Source organism: Stenella coeruleoalba (assembly GCF_951394435.1).
Source record: "Stenella coeruleoalba genome assembly, chromosome: 14".
Lineage (NCBI taxonomy): Eukaryota > Metazoa > Chordata > Mammalia > Artiodactyla > Delphinidae > Stenella > Stenella coeruleoalba.
The window spans coordinates 18,436,150-18,453,633 of record NC_137160.1 but is presented as its reverse complement, the minus strand read 5'-3'; the positions used below and the strand labels follow the sequence as shown (position 1 = coordinate 18,453,633).

Here is a 17,484-nt window from a genome sequence, read left to right as displayed (position 1 = left end):
AGGGGATGGGATATGGTGCTGGCTAGGGAGTAGGTGGAGGAATAGAGAAAACCAGATTGACCTTGAGTTGATCGTTGTCGAGGAATCATTAAAATATTCCATCTTGCATAAATTTTTCCATAATACAAAATGTCCTTTTTTAAAAAGGCAAATCCAAAATGTTTTTAAAGGAAAGTAAAAGAGATACCTACCATGGATATGGTGAGTGGGGTAAATTGGAAGTTTGGTGGATGGGGAGGTAAGGTCTCTGTATATGAAGAGTGAGCTCTGTGCTAATCTCATCAGAGTATTCTATAAATGAGGAAACAGATTCAAAGAGGAAAGTGTCTTGCTCAAAATCACATTGCTAGAGAATAGAAGAATTAGTTAATGTCCAGGACCCTAAACCTGACAGCCTCTCTACTACAACCACCCCACACCATGGGTATGATGGCTTAATGTCAGAGCATAAAACATATTAAAATATCTTTCCTGCCCCTCTGGGTCCAAAGTGTCCTGAAGAATTGTGCAAACTATTCAATGTCAACTAATCAGAAAGGGCTTTTTAGAGAGATTTAGTTTAATTGTATTTTAATTGTAGTTTTATAAATTGTAACTTCTAGAATGACTATAGGTTCATGTGCAATTGTAAAAAACAATACAGAGAGATCCTACGTACTTTTACTCAGTTTCAGTGGTAACACCTTACAGAACTAGAGTAGAATGCCACAGCCAGGAAATTAGCATTGATACAACCCACCAATCTTATTTGGATTTCCCTGGTTCTACATGCACTGGTGTGTGTGTGTATTTAGTTCTATGCCATTTTATTGCATGTGTAGATTCCTGTAGTCAACACCTTAGTCAAGATACACAAGAGTTCCATCACCACAAAGACCCTTACAAAGGGGTGTTTTAATACATCACTATCACTGGGCGTGAAATTCAAAACCAAAGAAATTATTGCCAACCCATAAACACTTTATTTTCTACTTGGATAGGGACTTGAGTAACCAAGAGAATGAGGCTAACCAAATGTGCAATATGAGTAAAAGAAGATGGAAGAAAATTGGTCCAGGTACATAAATGGATCCCATTCAAAAAAGTCAAGAATATTTTTGAGACTATTTTATAAAGCTGTATGTAATAAAAACTCCAATTTTCACACATCCAAATAACCAGATTTGTCATTTTTTCTCCTTTAGCAAATGACTGAACTTCTCTCAGATGGAGTTTTTCATCTGTAAAATGTGCATAATTATACCTATTTATGGGGCAACTTGTGAAGATGAAATAATATATAAGAAAGCACTTTAAAAATGGTAAAGTACTACTACTATCAAAAGTAGTGTGATGATTTTCATGAAGATAACACAAATGATAAATAATTAGGCTGACATCAAACATTTATTTTTTAAAAGGATCTTCCAGGATATACCATATGCTCAATACTAGTTTATCCAGTGTACCATACATCTTAATCCTATAGGTCTATTAAAAGGTCACTGATACTCTGTATGATAATTCAGGGAGGCTGAAAAATTCTGAAGCATCAGTATCTCACCCGAGGAGAGCCCACTGAGAGTATTCAAACTTTCGGAGACAGAAAGGATTTTAATCTAATTGATAAATATATTGGCACGCAAAAATGTCAAAGGACTTTTGGATCTGTATTGACATTTTATTCAGTTCTAAATCTTTGACATAGTCTCTTGGACATACAGTAATTGTGAGTTTTCACTTTAATATTTGATTAACCAGGACACTGGATTCCTTAAGAAATTGGTACCCTGGAGAGGTAGCAGCATGGCAAAGTGTGGATGGATTGAGACCATGAACCAAAAGCTATGAGCCCAGAACAGGCCCTGCTACTAAAGGTAATACTTCACCTCTTCAAGTCTTATGAGGAACTAAAGGGGTTAACCCAGCAAATTTCTTTGAGGTTTACAGTTCTATGTTTCCATTAAGTGTTTAAGCTCTTCTCTGCTGATACTACCTGTCTTCATCAGCTCCCAGGAAAGTGGAAACACTAAATCAAGCACACTCCTTGGTCATGCAGGTCCACTTTTTTTGTTGTTGTTGTTGTTTTTTGCGGTACGCGGGCCTCTCACTGCTGTGGCCTCTCCCGTTGCGGAGCACAGGCTCCGGACGCGCAGGCTCAGCAGCCATGGCTCACGGGCCCAGCCGCTCCGCGGCATGTGGGATCTTCCCGGACCGGGGCACGAACCCGTGTCCCCTGCATCGGCAGGTGGACTCTCAACCACTGCGCCACCAGGGAAGCCCCATGCAGGTCCACTTTTAAGGCAATTTATTAGTTATGCAAATTATTTTTATTTCTACCAGGTAATGGAGTTTCAGTTTTTAAAACAACTATTATGGAATCTTCTCTTTTCAAATACTGCCCCCGAGCCCTGCCACCTCCCCAAACAGAAACCACCCTGGAAGGAGCAGATCTTAGTGAAATTTTAGAGGCAGTGGCCTTGCCTGATAGGCTCTATTTAAACACCACTTCTAGAGTTAAATGCCAAATCCTCTGTTCAATGCACTGCTTCATTAGTTATTAATGAGGCAACATATTTGTTCAAAATTTATGATTGTTGATTTGCTCCCATCACTGTATGAAATATTAACGTAGCATTTGTACTTGCAACCATTTGCAGACATTAGATTGTGTATTTGCATATTCATGAACACTCATAAATGTTTAAGGAGACAGCACAGAAAGCATGGGAGCTGTCAGCCAGCCAGTAAAAAGGCATATTTACAGCGTTAATAAGTATTTGAGTTTATAGGCCAAAACGATGAGTAACAAATTAAGTGAATTTCTGGTTTGCCTATTGCAGAGAACTAGGGATTTTGCCTTTTTTTTTAAAGCTTTGTAAACTTAAAATTCATTTCATAGATGCTGAATAAATGCTTATTGTTTAGTCACCAAATGTATGGCTTTGCTGCAAAGAAATTCCTAAGTGTGTTAGACTTTTAGAAATTTCATTTTCATCCTTGCTGATTCATAGTTCCTCTGCCTTGGGCTTCCCTTATATCAATGTAATGTGGAAAAGCAAATGTGTCATATAGTGAGCCATAATTATTTCCTATTTTAGTTCTATTGAGGAACCTGGGCAAATATATGGTCCCGTGTTACAGCACTAGCCAATGTACTTGACTTAGTCTATCAACCTATAAAAACTTGGGCCTAGAGGTTAAAGGGTGCATGGAGCATTAATGGACAATGAGAGAGAGAGGCATAAAGCATCTAACTAACAAACACCTGACTTACAAATAATCTATATATACAAATGGCCTCTAACATCCCATCAAACCCACTCTATTACAGGGAACTTTACCCCTTGCATGGTGAAAAAGCAAGGAACTTTTGGAAGTGTTATGGGTCAATAATGGGGAAAGTGTTAAATTGGAACCCTACCTCATGCCATACATAAAAAATCAATTCCAGATACATTAACATAACTGGAGATTGAAGGAACAGCTGTAAAGTTTATATTACATAAAACCAATACAGAAAAATGTCTTCATGACCTCAGGGCAGGGAAGAAAGAATCAACCCACCTTATGGACAGTATTGCCACCTGGGCCACATCACTGTTAAATGTCTCAAATATCATCTCTGGGTAAATGGATGTGTAAGGTAGCTCACCATATCCTCGTACCAGCAAAAGAAGGGGGTCATGGTGGGTCATAGCTGGCCTCTGTGTAATGGCCTAATTGTTCTACTGGTCACTGCTTGCCCTGCGGGCATCTGCTACTGAAATCTGCAACTGGTGATTTGGGGTCTTTTCCTTCTTGGCTCAGCAAGGACATGATGCCTACTCGGGTCACCCAGTCCCAGCTCAACTTTTGCTCATACTATTTAACTCTGACATCTGAAAGTGATTTCCATTTGATGTTTAGCCTGGGTAACCTCCTCAGCAGGCCAAGGCAACAGGGCCAGTTTACCATCATTGCAGTGATTCCCAGTAATCTTACCTTCCAGAAGTACCACCACCTTCCTTCTGTGTTTCTCCATAGAGCAAGTTGGAACTTCTAGGTATTTTGGAAAGCATAGGAAACTAAGTAGGATAGGAGACCTGGTTCAACTTGTCCCCCTCTTAATCATGACATAACAGCAATTTTATTCTGATTCATAGATTGGTGTAGAGAGGGTAGGAGATTACTGTATGAAACGGTGTTCTTTCAGGATATCACATAACAAACAGGGGGAAACTCCTTGTACTTTCAGAATTTTTGTGATTTCCACTGAGGTGGGAAGTTAACATAGAAGGTGAGTCTGGTGTGTTTGTCTCTGATCTCTTCTTTGCATCTCTTTGTCTCCCTTCCCTTCTCCACAATCATCTTGGGCTAACAGAGATATTTTTCCTCCCCACTCTGTGCAGCAATAACTTCCCCTACATCATGTTGTCTCTTTCCAGAAACAAATTTACTCTGCTCCTTTCCCTGGGGCCATGATGGCAGAAAGGCTACAGAGAAAAGCACATTGACTTTCTGAGAAGGGAATAAAATCTAACCTTCCATACACACAGCCTTTGATGGGTCAGAGACAACACGCACACACACACACACACACACACAGACCACACTCACAAACACATATTTTAACTTCCACTGATCAGAAGCAATTCATTTATTAATTCAACATGTATTTGTTGTGACTCCCATATAGGTACAGGGATGTAGAAAACAGAGAAAGCTCTTCTTTAAATGAATTATATTTTCAATTTCCAGGAAAGAAATAAGGAATAAACAAAACAATCAAACAAATAAATAATCTATCAGGTTATTATAAAATGCTAAGGGAAAAATAAAGTAGGGTAAGAGTACAGAGACTGATGGATTGATGGAAAGGATGCTTTATTGGCTATGATGACCAAGGAAGTCCTCTCTTAAAAGATGACTTTCAAGCCGGGACCAGAATAAACAGAAGGAATAAGCCATGTGGACATCTGGTGAAAGATCACTGGAGGCAGAGGAAATAGCAGGTCAAAGGCCCTGAGGCCAGAGCATGCTGGGCACAGTTCAGCATTACTAAGGAGGCCACTGTAGTGAGAGAGGAAGAGGAGAGGTGGATGAGGTCCGGGAGATGGTGGCAGGAAAAATCATAAGCTTAGAACACAAATTCAGATTTTATTCTTCATGGTTAGAGAAGCTATTGCAAAATTTCTAGCAGAAGAGTGATATGATCTCACTCTGGCTGCTACGTTGGGAATGGACTCTACAGGGCAAGCGTGAAAGCTGGGAGACCAACTCAAAGGCTCCTGCAATAATCCAGGTGAAAGTGACTCAGACCAAAGAACTGACTACAGACGTGAGGAGAAATTGTTGCATTCTGCAGATATTTTGAGGATAAAGCCAGGGGGATTTGGATATAGAGTGTGAAACAAACAAACAAAAAAGAATCAAAATGATTCCAAGGTCTGGGACCTGAGGAACATGAATAATGTTGAGATGAGGAAGACAATGAGAGAAGTAGTTTGGAGCTGGGGATCAGAGTTCAGTTTTGGACACGTTTGGGATACGTATCTTAACCAGAGAGAGATGTTAAATAGGCGACTGGATATGTGAGTCTGAAGTTAATAGCGTAAGTCAAGGATGGAGCTAAAATATGAGAGTCATTGGCATAGAGGAGAGATATGAAGCCATTGTACCGGATGAGATCACCTAGGGTGGAATTTTAGACAGAAGAGAAAATAGAGGTGAGCATTAATCCCTATAACACTCTAATATTTAGAGGTCATGGGTCTGAGAATAATCTAGAAAAAGAAGGCAAATCAGTCATTGGGGCAAGAGGAAAATGAGAAGAACATTGAAATAAAGAAAGTGTTTCAAGGAGCAAGGGTAGCTGGTGGGTGGAAGTGGGATGAAGGAGAATTGCCCATTGGCCTTTGCATGTGGGCGCCATCAGTTCTTGCTGAGGTCAGTGTCTGTAGGGCCTTAGTATGATGGTTCAACAGAGAAAGGAGGGGGGAGAAAAGCTTTGAAAGAAAGTGAATTTTGACATAGACATCTTTCAACCTTGACCCTATGGCCTAGTAAGATTGGTCCCTTCGAAGGACAGAAAAAAATGGAGAAACCACCTCTCCTTCACTCTGAAAAGAACCTGCCCTGAGCAGTCCAGCACAGGGAATGCAAGTTTCTAAAACTCCTACAGCAGCAAGCAGTGAGCTCCGTCCGCACGGCTGAACCCAGATATGCTTCAGGAGTAGAACACATCTTTGTTAAATCAGTGCCTCCGTTACATCCTGTTCCCAGCTCCATCCTCCAGCCCCTCCAGCCCCTCCACTGATGCTCCAGAAGCACCGTCCAACTTGAACTGGGCAGCCTGCCGGTGTGTGGGGGGGGATGAGGAGGGGAGGCTGTAGCCAGTTCAGGCGGGTTGGTGGAGAGCGAAGGCTGGGGGGGCTTGTTAAGTGGCATCCTTATAAAGCTTCTATTTATCTAACCCCACGTTCCAAGGAGCTCCGTGGACCTTAAAGACATTAGCTCATGCCTTCTCCTCACTATGAAGTAGGGAGTCAGGTTCCTTGGGCTCTGTTCTACGTATGAATAAAATAATGTGCGACACCGAAGACTGTGGCCATCTCAGAGCCATGGATTGTTCAGCATGACTGGAGCACCCTGGTGGCTGAGGGGCTCACCAGGATGAAAGAGCCACATTAGAGTGTGATTTGCGTGAGGGAGGCAGGACAAGAGCGGTTAACCGTGCAATCTAAGGATAAATATGTGACACTGACCTGAGCTCTGCGTACGGGGTCAGGATTAGGTTGTGTGAGGGCTTAGCCCCTCGCTTTACGTTGTGACTCCACCCAGGACACTTGATTTAACTGTGATAGAACCACCTGAGGATTCAATGACATAACACGTGTAAAGGACTTCGAATAGAGCCTAGCACAGAGTAAGCACTCACTGATGACATGTGAAAAAATAGGTTTATATAATACTACTAATAACAATTATTATTTAAGGAGAATAAAAGAATACATAGTATATATACACTTACCTTTCTAGCTCATTCTATCGAGAGAGAGAATATTCTACCAGTCTTCTTCTACTTACAGAGATGGTTGTTTGAAGAAGGAGGGGCCTTATCTAGGAACTTGGTGTCACCAAACAGAGAATTGTCATGTAAGTCAGAGTAATTCTAGCTACTTTAAAAAGTTAAGCCCCAAATTTCAGTGACTTAATACACTAAATGATTTCTTGATCACGTAATAGCACCGAGCAGGTGAACAGGCTGGCGAGCAGTCCTCCTCCACATGATTGTTCAAGGACCTAGACTGATGCCAAATGCAACATGTGGCTTTCAAGGTCACCCTGGAGGTCATCTCCATTTCCAGAAGGGGAAAATGACATGCAGGAGCATGCAGGGTGTATGTGCTATGAGGAGAGGCTTAGCGTGGACCAAGTCTAAAAATGAAACACAACACTTTCACTTCAGGGACTTCCCTGGTGGCGCAGTGGTTAAGAATCTGCCTGCCGATGCAGGGGACATGGGCTCAATCCCTGATCCGGAAGATCCCACATGCCGCGGAGCAACTAAGCCTGTGCGCCACAACTACTGAGCCTGTGCTCTAGAGCCCATGAGCCACAACTACTGAAGCCCGTGTGCCACAGCTACTGAACCTACACTCTAGAGCCCAAGAGCCACAACTACTGAAGCCTGCACATCTAGAGCCTGTGCTCCGCAACAAGAGAAGCCACTGCAATGAGAAGCCCACACACCACAACAAAGAGCAGCCCCTGCTTGCCGCAACTAGAGAAAGCCAGCAATGAGGACCCAACACAGCCAAAAAATGAAAAATTTAAAAAAGATAGAGTTAAAAAAAAAACATTTTCACTTCATTTCATTGGGTAGAACTCAGCTGGAATACATATCTCAACCGGAGGGAGATGTTAGGTAGGCGGTTGGATATATTAGGATCTAGAGTTCAGAGAACAGGTCCAGACTAAAGCTGCAAGCATGAGAGTGAAGCCCTGACACTGGGAGGTGGGATCCTGGAAAATACAAACACTGGAGGGACAACCACTTCCCCCTGTCAAGACTGTGCCACGGAAGCTCTCAGTGAGCAGCCTGGTCTCCTTCAGCTCCACTTCCAAGACTGCTCATTCTGCCTGTACCTGAGCGTGCAGATCAGAGGAAGATGACTTTTCTGATAAGAAAATGCTTGGATATAAAAGACTGAGCCTGATATCAGTTGAAGTTTGAATCAAAGGTAGCTTGCCGAACAAAGTAATAGGGAAGCAGCTCCTTCCACTGGCTAACTAGGAAGGGGGGAAGATGGGGTGCATGGGAGCAGGAAGGAGATGGGGAGAAGGGATGATAACTCAAGGGCAGGGCAGATACAGCCACCTTCTGGAAACAGTGGCCACTGAGAGCTTTCATGTGAGGAGATAGCCCAGGAACTGTAGGATATTAACTCTTCATGATTTCCTGCTCTGGCTTATACAGTGGTCCTTCTCTGTTTTCCCGGGGTAGAGCTAGGCTTTGAGAGACCTCACAATTATACAATTTGGGAGCCCCTCATTTAAAAAAAGAACAAAAAAATACAAAATTTAGTTACAAAGTGAATATTTATCTAGAACAAGATAATGGATCACAACAAATTCTGCATTTTAAAAGCAGCAAATACCACAGACATCATGAAATCCAGACAAATAACACAATATTTTTATTAATTAGCAGCCTGAATCACTTTTATCATTCTTTTTTTTTGACATCTTTTGGCTACATCTGCTTTGATTGCCACTTCTTATAACAAGGGCTTTATAATACAATTTTTCATAGAATTAAAAGATAATTCAATCATTCTTCTAGGAGAGTTGATTAAAATACATTTTTATTGTTGATAATTTTAAAAGGTTTCTTTCAGATTCACAACTTGTTATGGTCAATGTCATGTAAATTTTGAGGATTTTTGTGAAATTTAGGAAAACTTCTACCAAGTTTGTTATATGCACAGTTACAGATGTACTTACCCTCTGAGGACTGCTACGTGCTTTTGCTCTGCAAACACAACAATTATAGTCTTTTCTGCACAATTCCCACCAAGAAAGAAAAAATTATGGTGCATTTCTAACTGTATACGCTGAAGAAATGGAATATACTCCTGACAGATTACTTATCAGTCTTTAGGGAAAACTGAACCCTCCCCTTCCAATAATAAACATAGATCTTTGGGAGACTGTATGCAGACTAGCTTCTGGCCTCATTCTCTTTGCTATTTCTCCTTTATCACCCACATCCTTGCAGTGTCACGTGCTGTAGGATAAATGCGTTTCACTATACAACCTCTGACTCCGTCCCCCACCCACTGAGCAGTTGGAGGACTTTGGGTACCAGTCCCCTACTGGAACCTCCAGCAACATCACTGAACTAAACTCCAAAGTCCCTGTGAACCACAGACACGAAATTCCTCTAAACCAAACTAAACTCCCCACCTTAGTTGAATCCACAAATGCTCACAGGTACTTCAATAACTTTGAAGGGAAGTGTGATTAAGGGGAAAGGATTATCAGTCTTAATCAATTGTTACTAAGATAGCTTGTATTTTAATATATTAAATAATTCAAAATTATTAATTTTATTTAATTAAAAATATGACTATGTGAGCACATTGCCAGTGCCTTAAAAGAGGCCAATGTAAGTAAGGGTCCCTTTGCTTCCTTAGCTTCATGGTAAATCCCCTCTGGTTCTCCCCACCCCCTCAAGCAACTGGTGTTCAGCACACAGCTTTATGTTAGCGCTTCGTCATTGTGTTCATTTCCTAGGGCTGCTATAACAAATTACCTTAACCTGGGTGGCTTGAAATGACAGACGTTTATCTTCTCATAGTTCTGGAGGCTAGAAGGCTTTAACCAGGGTGCCAGCCGGGCCACGCTCCATCGGATACCCTAGGGGAGAACCCTTTCTCGCCTCTTCCAGCTTCTGACGCCTCCTAGCAATCACTGGCGGTCCTTGTCTTGTTGGCGCATCACACCAAACTCTCCCTCTGTCTTCACCTCTCCTTCTTCTCTGTCCTTTTCTGTCTCTTATAAGGGCACTCTCATTGGATATAAGGCCCACCCTAAGCCAGGATGATTTGACCCTCACCTTAATTGCATCTGCAAAGACCCATTTTCTGTCAATGTACATTAGGATATTAGTTACATTAACGTAAGCCAATATATTAGCTTATACTGATAAATACGTGATCTCTATCTATATTGTTATAGATATCTTTGAAGATAAAAAGGAAGGAAAAATGTCCAATGAAGAAATAATGGCTGATTTAACTTTTGAGAACTCAGTAATTCCTAATAGTGATTTCATAAAGGTTAACAATTACAGTTTATGAAGAAAACACTTAGCTGATGCTCTGATTGTAAGAGGGTCTTTCATGGTGGCTGATGGGGACTTCGCAGGTCAGTCCAACACCAACATCACCCTTCCTTGGAACAAACGACTACGAGGCTGGATGCTGCCGCTGGAGTGGGTCAGTTATTCTGAGATCGAAGTTCAGGGCTTCAATGTCTCAAATCCTTCTCTTAGTGTATCAGCAAAATATGTCAGTGTCTGAGGAATGTCCCCTCCCATGGACTCTTCAGTGTCACAGCCCTCTGCCTGGTTGTCACCCCTCAGTAAAGTGCTATCCCTAGTGATCACAGGTTTGCAGGATCAGCCTGGGCAGAACCAGTCTTGGAAGCTTGTCCTCAGTACATTTGGCCTCTCTAGTGTGACCTCATTACAGTTTTTCTAGAGCCTTCCTTTCTTTCTTTTTTTTCTGAGCTGCCGTGTCCTTGAGATTTTCCACTTGGGATGAAAGATCTCATCGATGCTTTACTGTTAATTTAGTTTGATGCCTCCTTTCCCAGGACTGTTTACATGCTTTCTCTGTTTCTAGGAGGAAAGAAGATAAAAAAGGAAAGGAGGTAAAAAAGGAAAATTCCAAATACCTTGTTACCTGTGTACGGGAGATATTTTGCAACCAGGATTTCCCATCATCCTTGGAATCACCTTTCATAGGAAAACAGCCCAGCCCCTTCCATGAAAGAACCCAGCCCTTCTCAACCTGAAATGCTAATGACATTGGCATTTAGCAGACACAGTATAGTGTAGACATTCATATCTCAGACCAGGATTTGTCATTCCTGACACCAGATGGTATTCAAGACATGGGATTTTCCCCCTTGCTCCTTTGGTACTGTTACCTCTTGCAAACAAAAGCTTTTCACATGGTGAGTAATTTGTAAAGCATAAACTGGACTCATAAATAAATATTTATTTTTATGTAAACCTTGGCAAACTGAGGCAGCTGCTTTACAGAGGTGGTTAAAATTTAAAAGGCAGCATTGTGAAAAGGAGATAATAAAAGGTTGTTATTTACAATGGCCCTATTTACAATAAAATGCTAAATTTATTTTAATAAATAATAATTTTATATTTATGGACAGTCATTTATAGACAAGCAATAAAAAGTTCCATTTCTGCTTACTGGATTTTTCAGTACAGCATATAAATCAAATTCTTCACTCAACCCTGCATTCATACTTTGAGCTTGCTGTGTTTTATCTGAGTAGTCAAGTCTGTTGTTTCTTAAATCTGTTTTCGTTATAATAAATGACTGTATTGATTTGGTTTGAGCTCAGCTCCAAATATAGCAGAATAACACTAATGGTCCACGAAAGAGAGGGAAATGAGAGAGCATTTTATCAGCATGTTTCAGAGTTGCAGGTAAAAACCATGGTGGTTAGCAATTTCTTTGTACAGTAACCACTTACAATGACTTTAAATAGGAGGCTGTTAATAGCAGAGTCCAAGTCACCATGTTTTCTTCTGACTTTGGGTGACTTTTTTCTTTTCTAGCAAGTTTTTTTTTTTTACTTGATTATGTTTAATAACCTTAACTGATGACAAAGGGAAAGTTTTTCTGTGGGGGAAAATTGTGTGGTTGGAAGTTTTCCAAATTTCTGCCTTATTCTATCATAGAAAAGGGCCTATGCTAGTTTTAACCCCAAAGACAATATTGTCAAAATAGGTTTAATGGTTTAAAAAAAAAATTCACTAAGTTGGACCAGTGAGAAAAGTCAACCTATGTTGAGATATTACGCCCGTCGTTTTATTTATTCAGTCAAGAATTATTTATTGAGCACATACTAAGGGCTAGGCTCTGCATTAGGTACTACAGTTAGAGCAAGTTGTCAGGAAGTTGGCCGATCCCTAGGAAAGAGCCGAGGGCAAATGCATGTCCAAAGGCATCCACTGCAATAATGAATGGATGATGTCCAAGAAGATTTGTGTCTGTCGACATAAAGAATGGGTGGGAAAAGTCAAGACACTAAGAAACAAATTCTTTCTCATGCAAAGAGGGTACAAGCAGTGGAACTTTGATGCACTTGATCAGGACTCTTGCTTTAACAACTTCTGATTATCATCACCCAGTTGGAACTTAAAGGTAGCTCTGACAACTGAGTGAGAATCTTGTGGACACTTAGGGATGAACTTGGGACGCCTGACTCCTGCCTTGTGCTCCCTTCACCATCGAAATGTCATAATCTATAAAATGTTACAACCAAATATGACATGTTACAACTAAATGATGAATTCATTAGCTCAATTTATCTGTTCTCATGGCTGAACAATGACTCTAAACTTTAGATCTATTCTTATCTCCAATACTATAAATTCCAATACTATAAATACATGCTTGATACGGGGACAAAGACAGGGTTTTCTTCTGATATTGCACTACGAATCCAAAGGGTATTAGACTGCGACCCCAAGTGACTCACATCTCGCAGTAGTCATGCCTGTGTGATCCCCTCCCACACTGACTCTTGGCTTAGCCAACGGGATAGTAGCAAACACAATGTCTATAAAAGATGAATATCATACTGAGTGAAGTAAGCCAGACAGAAAAAGATGAATATCTTATGGTATTGCTTTTAGGTGGAATCGAAAAAAAATGATACAAACGAACTTATGTACAAACCAGAAATAGACCCACAGACATAGAAAACAAACTTATGGTTACCAAAGAGGAAAGGTGAGGGGGAGGGATAAATTAGGAATTTGGGATTAACATATACACACTATTATATATAAAATAGATAACCAATAAGGACCTACTGTATAGCACAGGGAACTATACTCAATATTTTATAATAACTTATAAGGGAAAGGAATCTGAAAAAGAATATATATATGTATGTGTGTGTGTATATATATATATATATATATATATATATCTGAATCACTTTGCTGTACACCTGAAAGTAATACAACATTATAAATCAACAGGTCTATGAAATCAAAGAAAAAAAGAGAGAGAGAGATGAATAAGTGCTTGCTCATTAGGGCTCTTGGAATGCTCACTATTGGAATCCAGCTGCCATGTAAAGAAGTCTGACGTAGTCATGTGGAAAGAGAGAGAGAGAGAGAGAGAGAAATTCCAGTCTTCAAGCCACCCTCACCAACATCCCAGACACATGAGTGGAGCTATCTGGGTTATCCCAACCCCAGATACCATCTGACTGCAACCATGTGAGAGATCCTGTGTGAGACCAGCAGAAGAACCACTAAGCTGAGCCCCAGCCATCCACAGAGTCCTAAGGAAGATTGTGATTTGAAGCTACCATGTTTTGGGGTAGTCTGTTACACAGTAAGAGATACCTGAAACATCAAGGGACTTTGAATAAATGCAAAAAAAGAAGAAGAAAAGAAGAGAAATAAGAGGAGGAAAAAACAAAATTTACTTCTATACATCTGAAAGTTTACACCAAATAAACAAGTTGACAAGACTTGCTAAGAGCTTTTCAGATCTTAATCATTTCCTCAGTTTATATATAACTTTTAAAACTAATTATATTGTCACTGTCTAGTATATACCTTCACAAGAAGCAAATTCCAAAATCAGCCTCCCAGTGGAAAATTCACCCATGCAGATGACCAATTGTGAAAATCTGTGTGCAACTTTGTGAAAGAGCATCAAATTTAGAACCAATGACAAGGCCTTCGGAAGTAACGATTCCACCTCAAGGCCCACATTAGCTGAAAATCGCTCTGGTAGAGTTATGAGCTGACATCTGCAAAGAATTTACAGCAACCACTGTTACCTAACACCTCCTCTCCAATTAAGAATACTGACCTTGGGCTTCCCTGGTGTCACAGTGGTTAAGAATCCGCCTGCCAATGCAGGGGACACGGGTTCGGGCCCTGGTCCGGGAAGATCCCATATGCCGCACAGCAACTAAGCCCGTGCGCCACAACTACTGAGCCTGTGCTCTAGAGCCTGCGAGCCACAACTACTGAAGCCTGCGTGCCTAGAGCCCGTGGTCCGCAACAAGAGAAGCCACCGCAATGAGAAGCACACGCACCGCAACGAAGAGTAGCCCCCGCTCGCCGCAACTAGAGAAAGCCTGTGTGCAGCAACAAAGACCCAACGCAGCCAAAAATAAATAAATTAAAAAAAAAGAATACTGACCTTTTCAAAGTTTTAAGGCATGGTAGTTTTAAATTTGTTTCTCTTCCGTTATTTTAAAATCAATCTTTACATTGTCCTTGGACATTCAACCCTAAATCACATAGTACAGTCTCAATTTAATCACACTGAAATGAATCCAGTAGTCAAGGAATGTTTGTCAGAAATGGCTTACAAAGAAAGGCCTGGGGGTAACATGCTGAAGGCAGAAAAAGCAAGTATCGAACAGTTGTGGTCCTCTTTGTCTGGCAGTAATTCCTCCGCAGTTTTCTCTTCGTAACAGAGAACTGAGAACGCTTCACCTTTGTATTTCTCAGGGGATTCTTGGAGTTTGAAGAGGCCAAGTTTTCCTACCTGCAGCTGAAGATTAAGGATTTAGAGACTTCTGGAGAGGCTGCTTCTCCCGGGTTACTGAAAGAGAGGACAAGAACTACTGACTGCTCTGAATGGGAAAAAACAGGCACAGTTTGGGGTCATCCTGCTTTGTGGACGGCAGCTGCCCACCATGACATGGTGGCATATTAATGGTTAGTAAACCTCTGGTGCTTGGGAAGAATTTGAAAGGAAAGGAGTGTGAATTGGGAATTCTTAGGTCTAGCTGGGGCAAGATATTTAGAAAAATACTAATTCATTAGAAGAACTGCTTTCGAATAAAATCTAAGTTAACCAAGCTCTTCAGGGAATGTCCGTTTTGAAAATTTAACTTTCTCATTAACTATTAGTTTTATAAGTTGTATTAGTTTCCTATTGCTGCTAACAAATTACCACAAACTTAGTGGCTTGATTAAAACAGCAAAATTTATTATCTTACAGCCCCAAAGTTAGAGTCAGAAATGAGTCTTACAGGCTAACATCAAACAGGTAGGACTGGTTTCTTCTGGAGACTCCAAGAGAGAATCTGTCCTGTGCTTCTTCAAGTTTCCAGAGGCTCTCAGTAGACCTTGGTTTGTGGCCACATCACTCCCACTCTGCATCTATCATTATATCACTTCTGTCACCTGACTCTGGAGCCCGAGCCCTGATCACCCATACTTCAAATTGCAGTGGCTAACACCCTGCTGTGGCCCATGCCCAGCTCTCCCACAGTGAGTGAGGATGGTCCCCCGGAGGGAGAAGAGGAGACGGGGTTCATGTTCAGATAGATAGAGTACTCATTTCCCCTGCTTGGTGTACCTTGACAGACCTGTATTCAGAAAACTCGTCACTTCCTTATCGAATCCAAATATCGATTTATTGGGCATCTTTTGTACCGCATGCTTTAACCTCAAGAGCTTCCTAAGGCCTCTTTCGAGAATGGGAGAGGGTGTGAATGCCTGTTAAAGAATCCTGTCTTACCCTCCTGAGTTTCATATGGATTCTGAGTGGCTTTGTTCAGGCCAGGCTGAGGGCAGTGACACTAGTCTTTCAGTGTCTACTGGCAGCGACAGTAGAGAGGGACATTCACTTTGAACTTCGTCATCCCAGCTCAGAGACAGAGCTGCCCAGAAGACTATGCTGGAGGGTGCTGGGCAAAGCAGCAGGTGTTTAAGAAGGCAAAGAGGCAAAAGCACGTTGTTAGGAAAAATTGTCCCCAGGCCACGAATTGGCCTTTTATCACTGTCACTATGGCTTATAAACCCCTGTAACGTGTGGCTTTCAGGGAGGGGGAGCTAAGTTCAGGGCCCGGTGCCCTGCCAACAGCTTTATAACGCATAGAATAAAACAGACGAAATGCTTCTCCAGTCACATGGCCTTCCCTCCCCACCCAACCCCCTTCCCTGGGGGAAAATCATACACACAGACAGCAGGATGATGCACCTTTATTATTTCTCGAGTTCTTTCTCTGCAGATGACCTATAGAAGTGATTTAATGTAGATCTGCTGGAGTTCCTGCACTTTCCATGGGCTCCTCCAGCCGAAGCTGGTTGATTTCTTTGGGGTGTTATCACTCTGACCTGCTCCATGAAGTAGCAAACAAAGTCCAGCTGGATATATCAAGCTCAGCTGGACTCTGCTTTCACACAACCTGCCTGATGAGGAGAATCGCTGTGCCCTTGTCACAGGGCTCCTGGTACCGTCGGCAGAGATTGGGCTGCCATTGATTTCTGCATAACATGGATTTACACTGCCTTTCCACAGCGGCGTGGCTCTCCCACCGCACAATAACCTAGCGAGGATTGTTTTTTTTTCTTTCCAGGCTTCTTCTGCTGCTTCAGACTTATACCGAGGCTGAGTCCTAAAAACATGTCATTCCTGGAGGTAATGTGTGGCTTATTACCCAGCGCTTTATGCTGCATTAATTGCAGCTTGGTTTAGACATTTCCCATTGGGTGACTTAGTTGCGATCGTACAGACATGTCATGTTCTAAATCAATAACGTGGAAGCAGAAAGAGAGCCAAACAATTGTACGTGCCTCCTTCTTCTCAGGGGGAAGGACCAGGGCAATTGTTACCGGAACACGATGCTATTTGTTTATCGGGAAGTGGTGTTTATCTGGCTCCTTTCTTAGAGTAGTTATTCACCCTGGACCTGCCTTCAGGAGCCTCACCCTTCATGTCTATGTCTCTTTCCCTGTTAAAAAAAAAAAATCACCAAGTTTGAAAGTGAGTGAACAAGGTACAGAGGTTTTATTAAATATTCTAAGACGTGCTCCATAATATGCAAATCACAGGGACAAGATACGGATTTGGTGACCAAATCTTACTTTATTCAGTGACTCATTATTTTAATTTATGGTGATGTTCTAGCAATCATTAAGGAAGAACAATTTAGAGCCATGTCTTCACGTTCATTTCAGCATTATGCATATAGTGATTATAGTACGTATAGTGAAAACTGGAAACTAGCATAAACATCCAACAGCGGGATGTAATAAATAAATGAGAGCTCCGTCATCCTGCGCAGTTATATTCAGCAACTGAGTAACACGACATTGTAGATCAACTATACTCCAATAAAAATTTTAAAAAATATTCAGTCACTAAAAATTACATAGACCTATATTTTATTAGGTGTTTATAATATTCTTTAGTGAAAGAAAGTTACACAACAAATTTA

General features: G+C 41.3%; 1 protein-coding gene across 7 annotated transcripts in view; it reads left to right on the top strand.

Annotated features, from left to right (window-relative positions):
• The window catches only part of LOC307197211 (uncharacterized protein), a 471,902-nt gene extending 456,744 nt beyond the window's left edge, over positions 1-15,158 (top strand). For all 7 annotated transcript variants that reach the window (XM_079942947.1, XM_079942946.1, XM_079942945.1 and 4 more), the window contains 2 exons: positions 1,741-1,856; positions 14,765-15,158. The gene's annotated coding sequence lies outside the window, so the exon portion shown is untranslated. The remainder of the gene's footprint in view (positions 1-1,740; positions 1,857-14,764) is intronic.
• The last annotated feature ends 2,326 nt before the right edge of the window (positions 15,159-17,484 follow it).